The 14,038-nt window shown below is 33.6% G+C and overlaps 1 pseudogene; it reads right to left on the bottom strand.

Moving 5' to 3' along the window:
- Window positions 1-2,089: 2,089 nt before the first annotated feature.
- On the bottom strand, window positions 2,090-8,913 carry LOC102473726 (voltage-dependent anion-selective channel protein 1 pseudogene; annotated as a pseudogene).
- Window positions 8,914-14,038: the final 5,125 nt, after the last annotated feature.

Below are 14,038 nucleotides of genomic sequence, written 5' to 3' on the forward strand. Positions count from 1 at the left end.
CGAACCATGGTCGACTACATGGGAGTCCAGCGACATAGCCATTATACTAACTGCTGGTCCCCACATTTTCCTAAAGTATTTAAGTTCTTTCCTGTTTTTTTATATCATTCTCTAAAATGTACCCTAGGAAACAGAGTGAAAAAAATAGAATTAAGTTTTATCCTTCTACTTATAAGTCTCCTTGTCATTCTTAATATCACTTATTAAAAATAGCATCTTTTCACTACTCATTCAAAAAACAGTTATTATCATTTACTGTTTGTCAATATGGAATTGGTCATCTTCTGAATTTCCTTTTATTTTATTGGTTTCAGTCTATTCATGTGCCAATATGTTGTTTTAATTTTAGAGACTTTACTTTTAAAGCTTTCTCTACTTAATTGATTCACTTTTTATTATTTTTTAACTTTACAAATTTCTTTCAAATATACATTATAATAAATTCACCTAGCTCTTCACAAGATTCTGAGGGTCTGGTATCATAGCCTAGTGTTTAAGGTATCAGATCCCAAATGGCCTAATATAGTTCTAATCTCAACCCTGGGCATAAGTGTGCACCTGCCCCAAATCTCAACAGGACAGATAATATGGAAAAAGAGTTGCAAGGTGACTATGCACCACTAGAAAGCACTTTTTCTCCCTCCTTCTCTCCATCTCTCCCTGGAGAGACATGTCCTCTCTGGCAATTAAGAAAAGGATTCTGTGGGCCAGCAGGTGCATTGGGGTTAAGGTGCTGGACTCCCACATGGCCACCATCGTTTGAATCCTGGACCTGCTGCTTGCTTTCTCACTCTCTTTCTCTGTCTCTCTCTGGTAAGCAGAGAGAATGTTCCCTATAGCAAGTTTTTTGCTATGTTCCCCATAGCAAATTTTTAAAAATAATAATAGTAATAAAATTAAATAAAGGAAAGAAAAAGAGTCTTTTTTAAAAAAAGTTTCAATGTTTTATTCAAGTTTTAAGTGATGTTAATTACAAAATTTGAAGGGGCAGATCTAATCCCACACAAAATGGAAGACTCTAAAATGTATCCTTTGAACTGCTAAAAAATAAGTTGTGTGGTGGAAATACAACAGAAGTTCAATTTGGATTCCGTGTGCTGTCACAATGTGATTACAACCACACAGACTCTTCCCAGGTTGCAGGTGGAACTCCTGGAAGTTCTCTCATTCTCTGATGCAAGGGGAAAAAAACAAAACAAAACAAAACAAAAAAACAAGAAGGAAATAAGTCCTGACTCATTGGCTTTATCACATACACTCCCTCCACCCCAAAATGGCACAAAAGAAACAGCTACCACACTCAGCAGACCACTTTGGTGTAAAGGAAGTGATCATGGAGTGGGGCAGAAATAGGTCATGAAGATCTGTCTGAAGAAGTCCCTTTCAGAGGAGTTTGTACTTACCATCAAGTAAATGAGCCTCTCATCAAGGTTAGGGAATTAAGGTTTAATTCTCAGGAAGTCATAATATCATTCGTTTACTCAATAGGAACTTACAAAGTGCCTACATATTATCAAATTCCGTGTGCATCTACTTCTAGATTTAAAAACAAAACAAAACCAATCAACACTGGCATCTCTAGAAGGGCCATCACGTTCCCCCCTGCCCATGCCTATAGCTGAAATGGCCTTTTTTTTGGAATGGGGTCTATTCTGTACCTCTAAAAGGTAACACCTTAAAGCTGAATAATCTTTAACCTGAAGGTCTAACATGACATTTAGCAGTACTTGCATCAACCCAGACATACAACATTAAAAGGTACACTAAATTCTAAAGGTAACTATGCTGAAAAACACTTCAAAATGGGACCAGCAGTTAGTGTAATGGCTATGTCGCTAGACTCCCATATAGTTGACAGCAGTTCGAGTCCTGGACCTGGTGGCTTAAAACTCACGCCAGGCGCATGTGCATGCATGTCCAAGATCCCGAGATAACGGAGGAGAAGGGATTATGGTATGGCCATCCCCCCAGGGGTGAGATGATTTCTCGCTTTCTGTCTCTCTCTGTCTGTCTGGCGAGCGCATGCACCCTATGGCAAAAACCTCTCAAGAAAAAACAGTTCAAAATTAAATGATTGTACAGTATTCATTTATGCTTGAGATTCCAGTCCTAGACCAAGAGTGTGGCCACCAGCATTGACGTCCCTGTCATCCAGCAGAGCTGACAGCATCAGTTTGATGCCTGGCTTTAGGGTCTGAGTGTATCCTAGGCCTATCATACTGGAGTTATTCACTTTAGCAGAGAAACAGGCATCAGTGTCTGATACTTGACTGCTATTCCAGAGACTGTGTTACTGTTTCCTGCTGTCCAGGTGAGATTGACTGCAGTGTCCGAATTTTTGTTCACCTTTTGGTAAATGGAGCCATCAGACTCTGTCCCATCAATTCACATTAGTGTGAAGCTGGAATTGATCAGTCTTGTAGCAGACTGCGAAGTTGCTGTGGGTCACTTGGGACTTGGTGATCTCAAAATTCATCTGGTAGCCAACTAGCCAGCCCTCATAACTCAGCACCAGAGCTCCCCAGATGGAAGGCCCAGCGATGTCAAAATCCTGATCACTGCCCAGGATGATATGCTCCTGCTTGTAGCCTGTCTCAATTTTAGCATTTTTTCCCCCACGTTAGGTGAGAAGGATGAATAGAAGGTCAGCTTCAGTCCACGAGCAAGCTGGTCTTCCAGGGTGATCTCAGTGCCTAGCGTGTTGTCAGTGTTCCACTTCTCTGTAAACGTCAGGGGGTACTCAGTCCATCTGTACGTGATTTCCAGACTGCCTGTCACTTTGGTGTTCTCAGTGTTGGCTGAGCCTGAGCTGATAAATTCCACTTCATCCTCAGATTTTGTTTTCAAATCAGGTTTTATTAGGCCAAATCCATAGTCCTTGGTGAAGACACCTCTGGTAGGCTTGCCCAGACTGACTCACATGGCAGGCATAGCCATCATCTGCTCTGGGATGGTGGCAGTGGGCTCGGAGGCTACAGCTGGGGCTGCTGGGCAGAGGAACCAAGGGGAGCTAGTTCTGATGCTATTTTTATTAGAATGATATTAAATTCATGGTTTAACTTAAAGATGATACAAAATTTATAGTTTAACCTAAAGATAAATGACAGCTTTACAACACTATGTCTCCCAATCCAGTAACACAGAATGTCTTTGCATTTATTCAACTCTTTTTTTTCTTTAATTTTGCTATAAGGTATGCACATTCACTAGAGTGAGAGAGAGAAAAAGAAAGAGAAGAAAAGTGAGATGTCACCTCCTTGAAACATGGATTCACTGCAATCCCTTCTCCATTTCTCCTTCTTATTGGGATTTTGGGCAGTCACACAAATGTACCCCCTGTGTTTTTCAAGCCACTGGGTCTAACACTTGAACAATAGTCAGTCATGTGGAATCCAGTAACCCTAATTAACCACCATGCCACTGGGTGGCCCTCAACTCTCTTTCTGCCTTTCAAGAAAATTCTACTGTAGGCATAATATAGTCCACATTTTAAAATTATCTTTTACTTAGAACTTTTATTTTATTTTCTAATTCTCTTTTCTATTATCTCTAAGAAAATTGTCATCATTTGTATAAAAATGTGATTTCTTTAAAATGGCAATATTATAACTTCTTATATTATTTTTTTAATTTTGGTAGCAGTTTCCCCCTAAGTCTTTTTCATTTTTCCTATATAATTTAGTTATACAATCGGACTTTTTCATTTCTAATTATTATGCCTCTAATTTGTTTTGTATCAAATGGCTTTGGCTAATACTTCTGCATAACCTCCGCATTATAGATAATGCATATGTAGTATTTCTAATATACATTATGCATATTAAAACTATGGCAATATTCGTTTTTATTTTATCAAGGCTTTTATAATAGAAAAAATGTTAAACATTGACAAATAGTTTTTCTATATCTATAAAGGTTATATGACTTCTTCCTACTAAAATCTATTAAAATTAGAGAGTATATTAATTCATATGACGAATAAATTTGGAAGAACTCTTATACAACATGGCAACTGTAGACAACAGTATATTACATTCTTAAAAAATGCTAAGGAAGGTTTTGTATCAAATGGCTTTGGCTAATACTTCTGCATAACCTCCGCATTATAGATAATGCATATGTAGTATTTCTAATATACATTATGCATATTAAAACTATGGCAATATTCGTTTTTATTTTATCAAGGCTTTTATAATAGAAAAAATGTTAAACATTGACAAATAGTTTTTCTATATCTATAAAGGTTATATGACTTCTTCCTACTAAAATCTATTAAAATTAGAGAGTATATTAATTGTTTTAAATATTGAACTACCTTTGCATCTGGTCATGATGTATAGAGAGTACATAAGTAAACAATTTAAATAAAACTAGTTATAAAATATGTGCCATATAAATATAAAATGTTGCACTTAACTATGAAATTGGATTTTGCTAATAAAAATAAAGACTTCCATAAATATATTTCCATATTATTTTCACATAAAGACACTATGGGTACATTTGCATGAGTGCCTGAAATCCCAACAAGAAGGAGAAATGGAGAAAAAGGGATTTCAGTGCATCCATGCTTCACATGAAAAATTGCATTAGGCTAGTGACCAGAATAGACTGAAACCAGCTAGCTAATTCTAAAAAAAAGAAAAGAAAAGAAAAAAAAGAAAAAAAGAAAGAAAAAAACTATCTTCAAAATAAATAATTTGGGGGGCAATCCTAATGTAACAAACTGGCGAAGCAATCCAACTGGATGGCCACACATCAATAAACCGGAATTTCATCTCCGTCATCTCATCAACAGAGATCCAGAGGTCGTTCCCTCAAACATACTGTGCTTGTCCTCTATGATGATTTTCTGTCTGGAAAGATTAGTTTATGACTTTTCCTTCAGGAAGAATGAGTGAATTACACACTAGCAATACGAATTAACTTTCTTGTAGCTGAATTTGAAAGAATTTTCTGACCCTCATTTGGAGAACATTGACTAGTGTTACCCAACCTATATTTTTTACATTTCATTAAATCTTACGATATCCCTTCCTCAAACAGATAATCAATTTGTGATAAGAATTGTAAAATAACTAAATTATTTACTCTCCCTAGTTGTTGAGATTTGTGTCTGACTTAATCAAGATATTTATTAAAACATTCTCATTGCCACTGATCATATTGTGTGAAGTTTAATCAAAGAAGTTTCTTAATTATTTGTAACTACGAGCTCCACTTCAGATCTCCTTGGTAAGGCCCAGTTGTTTTGTCGTTGTTGTTGTTGATCTGTGTAAGCCTTGATCAATGTAGGCAGAACATAATTTCATTATCTACTCCAAAGACCAGAATGAAAAAAAGAAAAAAAAAATAACAGAAAGAAAAATTCAGAGCAATAGTACTAGGGAGAATGTTGTATAAACTTCTTATTATTATTGCTGTCTTTATATCAATTCAATTAAAATAGTAAAGAATTGTTTTTCACTTAAATAATAATCATTATTAATATATGCCAAAAATGCATATTACAAAAAAGAACTCTTTGAGGAAAGGACTTATCCTTAGCTTAATTGCACTAAAAATTCAATTAGTTATGTTCCCAAGGTCCTGAAATGGTAAGTAAATGTGCACAAATTCAAATTCAAGTTAATTCTAGAGCCTGAATATTGTGATAACCTGCCCTAATAATAAGTCAAAACAGAAGCTCGCATCAACAAAACCACATAAATTGGTTGACATGGATCATTAAAAAGCAAAACCAAAATGATATAAAACAAATAAAAATGAGAAGTCATCGAATATACTTAAAAAACAGAAACAAAGCAAGAAGTAAAATGAATCATGAGTTGCCAGTGGACTTTAAAGGGTAAGGTATACAGCTTCAATTCCCAGGGCTATCTCTGCTACTCTATAATGTAAGAAGGAACAATAAAAATATATAAATATAAATAAAAAATAAAGGCTGGAGTAATTGGGGAAACTGACCTAAAGAGTTTAATGACCTATGGTAGTTCTCTATTTTAGATATGGCTTTTCAGCAAGAGCCAGAGAGCACCAAAGGTCTATGAACATTGGTATTTAAGATGACTTGAAAGAAACTAGAACAATAAATGAGAGAAGAAATGCAAAGATAAAATTAGCATGCATAAATTCTATGTATAATAATTAAGCACTACATATTTCAGATTTTATTATAGATTTTAGGGGAAGTAATACACAAGACAGGATCCTTGTTATTAATCCCACTCTTCAAGTATGATTTCTATGGTTTTCAAAGTATTTAAAGATTATTATTATGAAAATATAAAATAGAGATGAGCAGATGGCATAGTGGTTAAGTCTCTGGTTACACATGGCTGACAACAGTTCAAGTCCTGCACCCAGTGGCTTGAAAATCATGCTGGGCATGTGTATGGGAATGCTCAAGATCCCAGGAGGAGAATGAAAGAGAAGGTACCGTGGAGTAGCCATCCCCTGTGAGGATGATTTCTCACTTTCTCTCTCACTGTGTCTGCTGGTCTCACTGGAGAGTACATGTACATGTACTCTAAAGAAAAAAAATATATATAAGATAATTGCATGCTAAATATTTTATTCAATTTGTTGATTAATGAGGAAACTGTCAATACATTAAAAGGGCTGTAAAGACAGATTGGGAGGAGGGAAAAAGCATCACTCCGTGGGGCATGGTCATGGCACAGTATTTTTTTTTTTTTCCATTCAGATGGGATTTGGGGAACACACCCACATATACCATCATGTTTTTTAATCCACTGGGCTGAGATTCAAACTGTAGCAGGCCATGTGGGATCCAGCTTCCTTAACCACTAGGTTACTGGGCTCTATGATTTTTGTTTTGACAGAAACTTTCATGCTTTTATGGAGACAGGTATGTCAATATCTCATTTTAAGATCGGTGCTCCCATTAAACAAAAGCATATATATATATATATATATATATATAATTTAAGCAGTAATTTAAACTATTCTTTCTAATATTTTGTGTGTGCTAGTTGATGTATGTATTTTTTGTGCTGATGACCTTGACATCTATTTACTTCTGAAATAATTCAACTTATCCTCTTATTCAATGACTTGATTACACAAATCCAAATTTCTGATTAAACTATGCTCTCTCTTATTATATCCTGACTACACTGCCTTATCAGTATTCTTCTAAGAAGCTATTTCCATTATTTCTTGTTTTGTTACTTCCTGTTCATTATAGTTGGGAAGTAACAACTTTCTTGGCCAGTCAAGAAATGCTCTTTCATTAGAAAGAATCTTCCAAAGTAATTTCTCTAAAGTTCTCCTCTTGCTAACTAAATCATAGCTAAACAACCCCTGAAAATTTATTTTGGAACAGAACAATTGACTTTCTTTTTCCTCTGTCCCATCTAATGCTGTTTCAAGAACATGGTATATTTCTTTCTTTTTTGTTTCTCCATGACCCCAGGCTAAACTAGGAGAAAATAAAGAGAGTTCTATGTTTTCTAATTATTCCCTCTCTACATAGATACATACAACCTATTTATATATGTATATAAGTGTATAAATTTTATATTTAACAAGTTATACATTTATCTGTTATAAGTTAATGTATGTATAAGTTACTTATGAATAATTACATATGTTAATATGTAATATATTATTGCAAATTTATATGGCATTATATATATTACTCTATTCACATATATAAATATTCCATCTCTGACATCCTCTTTTCATACTTTCTATATTCTATATTATTTATTTATTATATCATTTATTATTTACTACATCAACTACTATATTATATAACTGCACTTAACTGAGAAATTCATAAGGAAACAAATCAAATTTCATAAAAAAGTAAGTGATTGTTTAAAAGAACTAGCACAGGAAAGCAGTCGACTGAAATATTTCTTTTACTTCTGATTGCATCCTGTAAGATAAATGTTAAAATCTGCAAGTTAGAAAGAAAAAGCTGGAGTGAATGACAAATGTTCTCTTCTCTCTACAACAGCAAATACGTGACAAAATGAATCATTTTAAAGCATTACAGAAGTGTGTACTTTTCCTCCAGAATTCTGAAATTTTAATATGCCCATTTCTATTTTAAATCAATTTCTTTTCATCTTGCTTTCCTGTAGCGTGTTGGCTATGTGATCACCTCTGCTCTATTGACATTTTCCTTGTAAGAATTTGGCATCTTTCAGGTAGCATGTATGCCACTATATATAATATTTTAAATATGGTCTCAGTGGTGCCATAGACAGACGGGTCATCACCTACTAACTTCATAACATAATGTCTCTGTGTACCCCAGGGTATATTTCTTTTCTCAAAGATTGTTTCTCTGATTGTTCTAACAGTTCAATGTGTTTTCCCAGGATTCATCTATCACAAAACAAATTGCAGTGCCTCACACAACCCCACTACCTTCAGAAAGATGTATTTATGTTTTGTTTGGCTCTAAGTGAGTGGCTCCTGTATTGCCATATCCCTGAGGCCTTCTTCTTTAGGTTCTTTCCATTTAAAGAAAATACATTTAGGTCAGATACTGAAAAAGGAACTATGTGTAAATAGCTGTGAGAACCAGTGAAAAATTGATTGACAAGCAAACTTTATTAGCGAAAGTTGGATGAACTTAGTGCCTTGAAGATTAAACAGACTACAACTTTATATTATTTCAAACAGCTAGAGAAAATAATTAAAGCCTTTAATTAATAAAATAATTGTTATGGTTTCCCACCTGTTGTTGATAATGCTTTACATTTATTTGACTCCAGGGAGAAATGAAACATGTCATTTTCACTCCTGTGACATATTTAAATGGGCTTAACACTTAATTACATACTTGATGTACACTACTGAGTCTACCCCATAAGGATGCATGAACAGGAACAACTTCAGGAACAATTCTTTAGTTTTGACAATGCAATTCTGCATGGCATATTAACAAATAATTAAGTTACGCTTCGTTGGAGCTCTATTGTGTGATTTTTCCAAACCTCATATAGTTCTGGATTAAGCGCCTCAAAAGCAATTTGTGCTAGATTGGGAAGATAGAAGTGAAGGAGCACTGATAGTGCAGTCACAAACAATACTGTTGCTCATACATGTTGATCTCCCGGCCGAAGGAGCTAACAGCTAAACCACATGCTGCTTTTACCTTCAGGATCTCCTTTAGTTTAAGTCCTCGACTAGGCACATGTGTAGGCCTATGACAAAGCGCATTAACATTTTATTCAGATCTTTTGTGTCATCAGGTTTCAATATCAGGAGATAATATAACTGGGTTCCAGCTCATGCCCAGAGGTTTCAGTTCATCTGTTTAGCTTCCACTTGGTTCTTAAAGGTTCTAGTCTAGTCTATCTTTATCTTATTGTGCTTACATCTTGTATTGGCAAACTGCTCTGGCCTGTGACAATCTCAAGCCACTATTAGATACAAATACAACAGCGTTCTGTGGACTTCTTTACCAGCAGCTTGTCATACTTCTTGATCAGTGTCGCTTCCTGTCTGCTGTCTCTTTCCAGGATGGTACCATCCCACCTACTTCCAGAACTGTGTAAGACTGAACCTCAATCATCACTCTACTGCTTACTGAAAATAGAGCACCCAGTGAGCTTCAGAAGACCATGAAGATGCTCAACATCTAGACGAAAGGAGCCTGGGTCCCTGCATGATGACACAGAGTAGAAAATGGTACAACAGTAACCCTCAAACACATGCAACAAGGAAAAAGTAAAGTTCTTCTGTTCTGTAAAGAACAACAGGACCAAAATTAATCAGTGAATTACAGATACTGGAGAGCTATTTGCAATGTATATGACTCCTAAGTAGTAACCTTATAAGTTGACAATAAATAGATAAAAGAAGAGAGGAAAGATTTGTGAGTGTAAATGTATATGTTCATGCACACACACGCATATATGTGTGTGTTGAGCTAGGAAAGGAAATGGGATAAAAGAAACTCCTTCAAAGGAATAAGAAAATATAGGACCCAAATAAAGAATCGTTGAAATATATAAATTAAAAATTAACAAAATAAAAATGTTAAATGAATAATAATTAGTATAATTTTTTAAAAAAACTCATCGTAATCAGAAAAATGTTCTCTTAGCAGATTGGGAAAAATCCCTCTTAGCAAAGGGAAAAATCAAGAAGTGCCCTATCCCTATATCCTGTGTACTAGAGGACTATAATTATTATTATAAACAGTATATATGTATATATGCATATGTATGTGCATTCAAACATATGCCTATGTGCTTGCAGGTATAAGTTGGCAAAACTGTTTAATTCCTATTGTACGTGTGGTACTTCCTAATAACTCACCCTTTGTGTCACACCACTTAGTACTGCTGGGACTTGTTATGGTGGCAGTTCTGGAAACATTGAAAGGAAATGGAGAGGAGTCAAAGGAAGGAAAGATGGTCAATGATCAAAGGAAGTAAAGAAATTAAAACAGGAGAGACTTCCGGAATTTCTTGCTGCACAGTGATGCTTCTATGGAAAATGAAAGCTCATAGGAATTTAGTGCTTCAAGATTTAAGATTTAATGGATACTGCTTATATGTTTCTATTCTTATTTTTAGTGATCCAATTCTTTCTCAGTACCCTAACCCAAATGAGGAGATTTTGCAATGACTGTTAATGCAGTCTCATGTAGGAATGATCTCGGTTTTTGGTTTTATAAAAATTTAATCCTACATGTCAAATAGCCTAGATCCTTAATGGAGCAATTTGTTAGGAAACTAAGATCTGAAGGGAATACACAAATTTTAAGAGTGGCTTATTAAATAAATATCCAGCAGGTGGTGTAGAAGTTAAGGCACTGGATCCCACATGGCCTACTCTGGGGTTGAGTCTCAGACATGGAGGGTTGAAAAACACACCTTGGCTCATGTGCATATGTGGACAAAATCCTGGAAGGAGAATGGAGGAGAAGGAATTGTGGAGTGACCATCACCCTTGAGAGATGATTTCTCATTTTCCCTCTCACTGTTTCTCTCTCTCTCTCCCTATAGAGTACATGTGCCCTAAGACAAAAGATCTAAAAACAAAACAGAATGAAACAAAACAAAAAGCATTGGATGTGTGGGCCCAAAAACCTGAAAGGAAAATGGAAAAGAGATGTCAACATGGTATCCCTCCTGTGGGTTGATTTCACTTTCCTTCTCTCTCTGTCTCTCCAGTGAATTCATGTGCCCTATAAGCAAAAATCCAGACAAACAAAAAAGTGTATTCAAAGCCATATATTGTATTTCTGACATTTTAGTACCTTATGTTGTTCTTAAATTCCTCATGTTTTGCAATATCTAGTCAAATGAGATTCTATAAACTCTGGTCAGTGCTTTATAAACAGTACTATATCTACCAGAAGTTTACATTAAAACTGACTTTAGTCATTCTTGCAAATGCAAGTTTTCCAATGAAATGTATAAAAGGTGCTCAGCCTGGCATTAAAAATTATTTATTAGCTGTGCCACTTGCTCAGAGGATTCAAAATACCAAGTTAAAAACAAAATAAAATAAAACTACCATCTCTGAAATCTTACATCTGTATAAATAATATCTTTACTTTAATTTAAAAAGAATGAGAAAATTTGCAAAAAAAAAAAAAAAAGATAATGGCAAAAGAGAAAGACCTAGTAAAAATATAGATTTTTGAGAAAATTAGGAATTAGAAACCTTATAAAAGAGGTAACTTATGCAGTGTATTCATGATGGGAAAATTCATTTGGTATGCTATAATGATACACAATGATTAAATGTAAAAAATGTTTTTAAAAAGGTATCTTAATGTTGAATTTATTCATATTTTTAAAAAAATCATTCAATGCTAGTAAATATAAAATATAAATTTCTAATATTTTTCCACAAATAATTTCTATGTGCTCATTTAGTTGTTTATTAATTTGTTGAAAGAAATAAAATTATTTTAACCATTATATACTCCAATAGACAATTTAAACATAATGAGCACTAAAGAACTATGTAATTTGAAATTAAAATTTAAATTCTTAGACTTAATAAAAATAATTTCTCAAAACATTTCCAGTATATTTCACAAATGAGCTTAATTTGTTTTGCTGCATTTGAACCTAATGACAAAACAGTGAAATATTTTAAATGAAAGTCCTAAATGGTTTAATGTCCACATTGCCTCAAATTCCACAACTAAAGTTTCAAATATTTCTTTAATAGAGTAGAAATTTAAATATTATGATAAAAATAAATGAACACATAGTAGATTAATGATAAAACATTGACCAAAATTTAAGTCAAAAATTAAAATAATTTTAATGCAATTAAATCAATTTTTGAATAAATAGTGAGATAAAACTCAGCAAAACCTCCACCTGAATATTAATTTCAAGTTGTATGATATTTAAAAAACTGTACTCTGATTTCATGTCTATGTAATATTTTTCAATTCTCCAAGCAATTTCTTTCTCATCATTTTCTTGACATTTCAGTTATTTTCACATACACATACAAAAAAATTCTCTTTTTTGTTCAATAAAAACTCTTTTTCCTGACAGGGGAAAAAAAAATTCTTAACTGAAGACAATTTGAAAGTGTTAACAGGTATAGAATATATCCTTACTACTTTGTATAATATAAATCCAATATAGTTTTTCTACATTTGTATTTCTCAATCGAATCTTGGAAAAATCCTCTCATTTAAGTGACCTTCACAATTAAATGGACAGTGGTGGAGAGCATTTATAGATCCTCAGTACCTAGATTATATGAAAATGTCTATGATGTGTTATGTTTTCTCAATTTATTCCCACCTTTGAACTGTTTTATGTCTTATAATTGGCTTAATTAAATATACACTTTGTAAAGAAAACTCAGCAAAACCTCCACCTGAATATTAATTTCAAGTTGTATGATATTTAAAAAACTGTACTCTGATTTCATGTCTATGTAATATTTTTCAATTCTCCAAGCAATTTCTTTCTCATCATTTTCTTGACATTTCAGTTATTTTCACATACACATACAAAAAATTCTCTTTTTTGCTCAATAAAAACTCTTTTTCCTGACAGGGGAAAAAAAAATTCTTAACTGAAGACAATTTGAAAGTGTTAACAGGTATAGAATATATCCTTACTACTTTGTATAATATAAATCCAATATAGTTTTTCTACATTTGTATTTCTCAATCGAATCTTGGAAAAATCCTCTCATTTAAGTGACCTTCACAATTAAATGGACAGTGGTGGAGAGCATTTATAGATCCTCAGTACCTAGATTATATGAAAATGTCTATGATGTGTTATGTTTTCTCAATTTATTCCCACCTTTGAACTGTTTTATGTCTTATAATTGGCTTAATTAAATATACACTTTGTAAAGCATTTTGTGTTTTGTGTTCCTTGAATTACTTAAATGAAATATAATGTTAAACTATCGTTATATAGAGATTTAAGGGGTCATACATTTCTTAAATAGATCTACTGTGTCTTATAAGAAAACTCGAGTCGGCTGATAATTTAAATCCTCCTTATTGCAATTTTAATAAATATAGTTTTAATTTAGAGACATTATGTATAACAACTTTAAAATAGATATTCAAAATTTAGGATTTTAGGAGGTAGGTTGAATCTAACTCAACAACGCACAGCAACTGTTTTGGCACTGGCCATGGGCTAGTTACCAAATATACAGATTAATTCATAACTTGGCAATACCAGTTTTCTCTGTCAAAATAGGGATTTACTTTGACATTTTTTATGTATAGGAGCTAAACATACAAAAGAATTAAATTTTTCTCAATAGGTACTGATTATGTACTGAATAACTATCTATATTACATAAAAGAGCTTGGGATTGTTCATTCCTTAGGCAACATGAGTTATAGAGAATGCCTGGCATAGCTACTGCAAGACTTTGGTCGTAGTGTTAACAATCCGTTTAATACTTTCATGTTTAGTTTCTATAATCTTGATAATACAAGGATTATCTCAGATGAACATTCATGTTGGATCTCTGTCTCTTTACCAGTATGTGTAGAACAAATAATTTCTTCAGCAGCAAAATAAAAAGAAATAAATAT

The sequence above is a fragment of the Tupaia chinensis genome, unplaced genomic scaffold, assembly GCF_000334495.1.
Source record: "Tupaia chinensis unplaced genomic scaffold, TupChi_1.0 Scaffold000022_1, whole genome shotgun sequence".
Classification (NCBI taxonomy): Eukaryota; Metazoa; Chordata; class Mammalia; order Scandentia; family Tupaiidae; genus Tupaia; species Tupaia belangeri.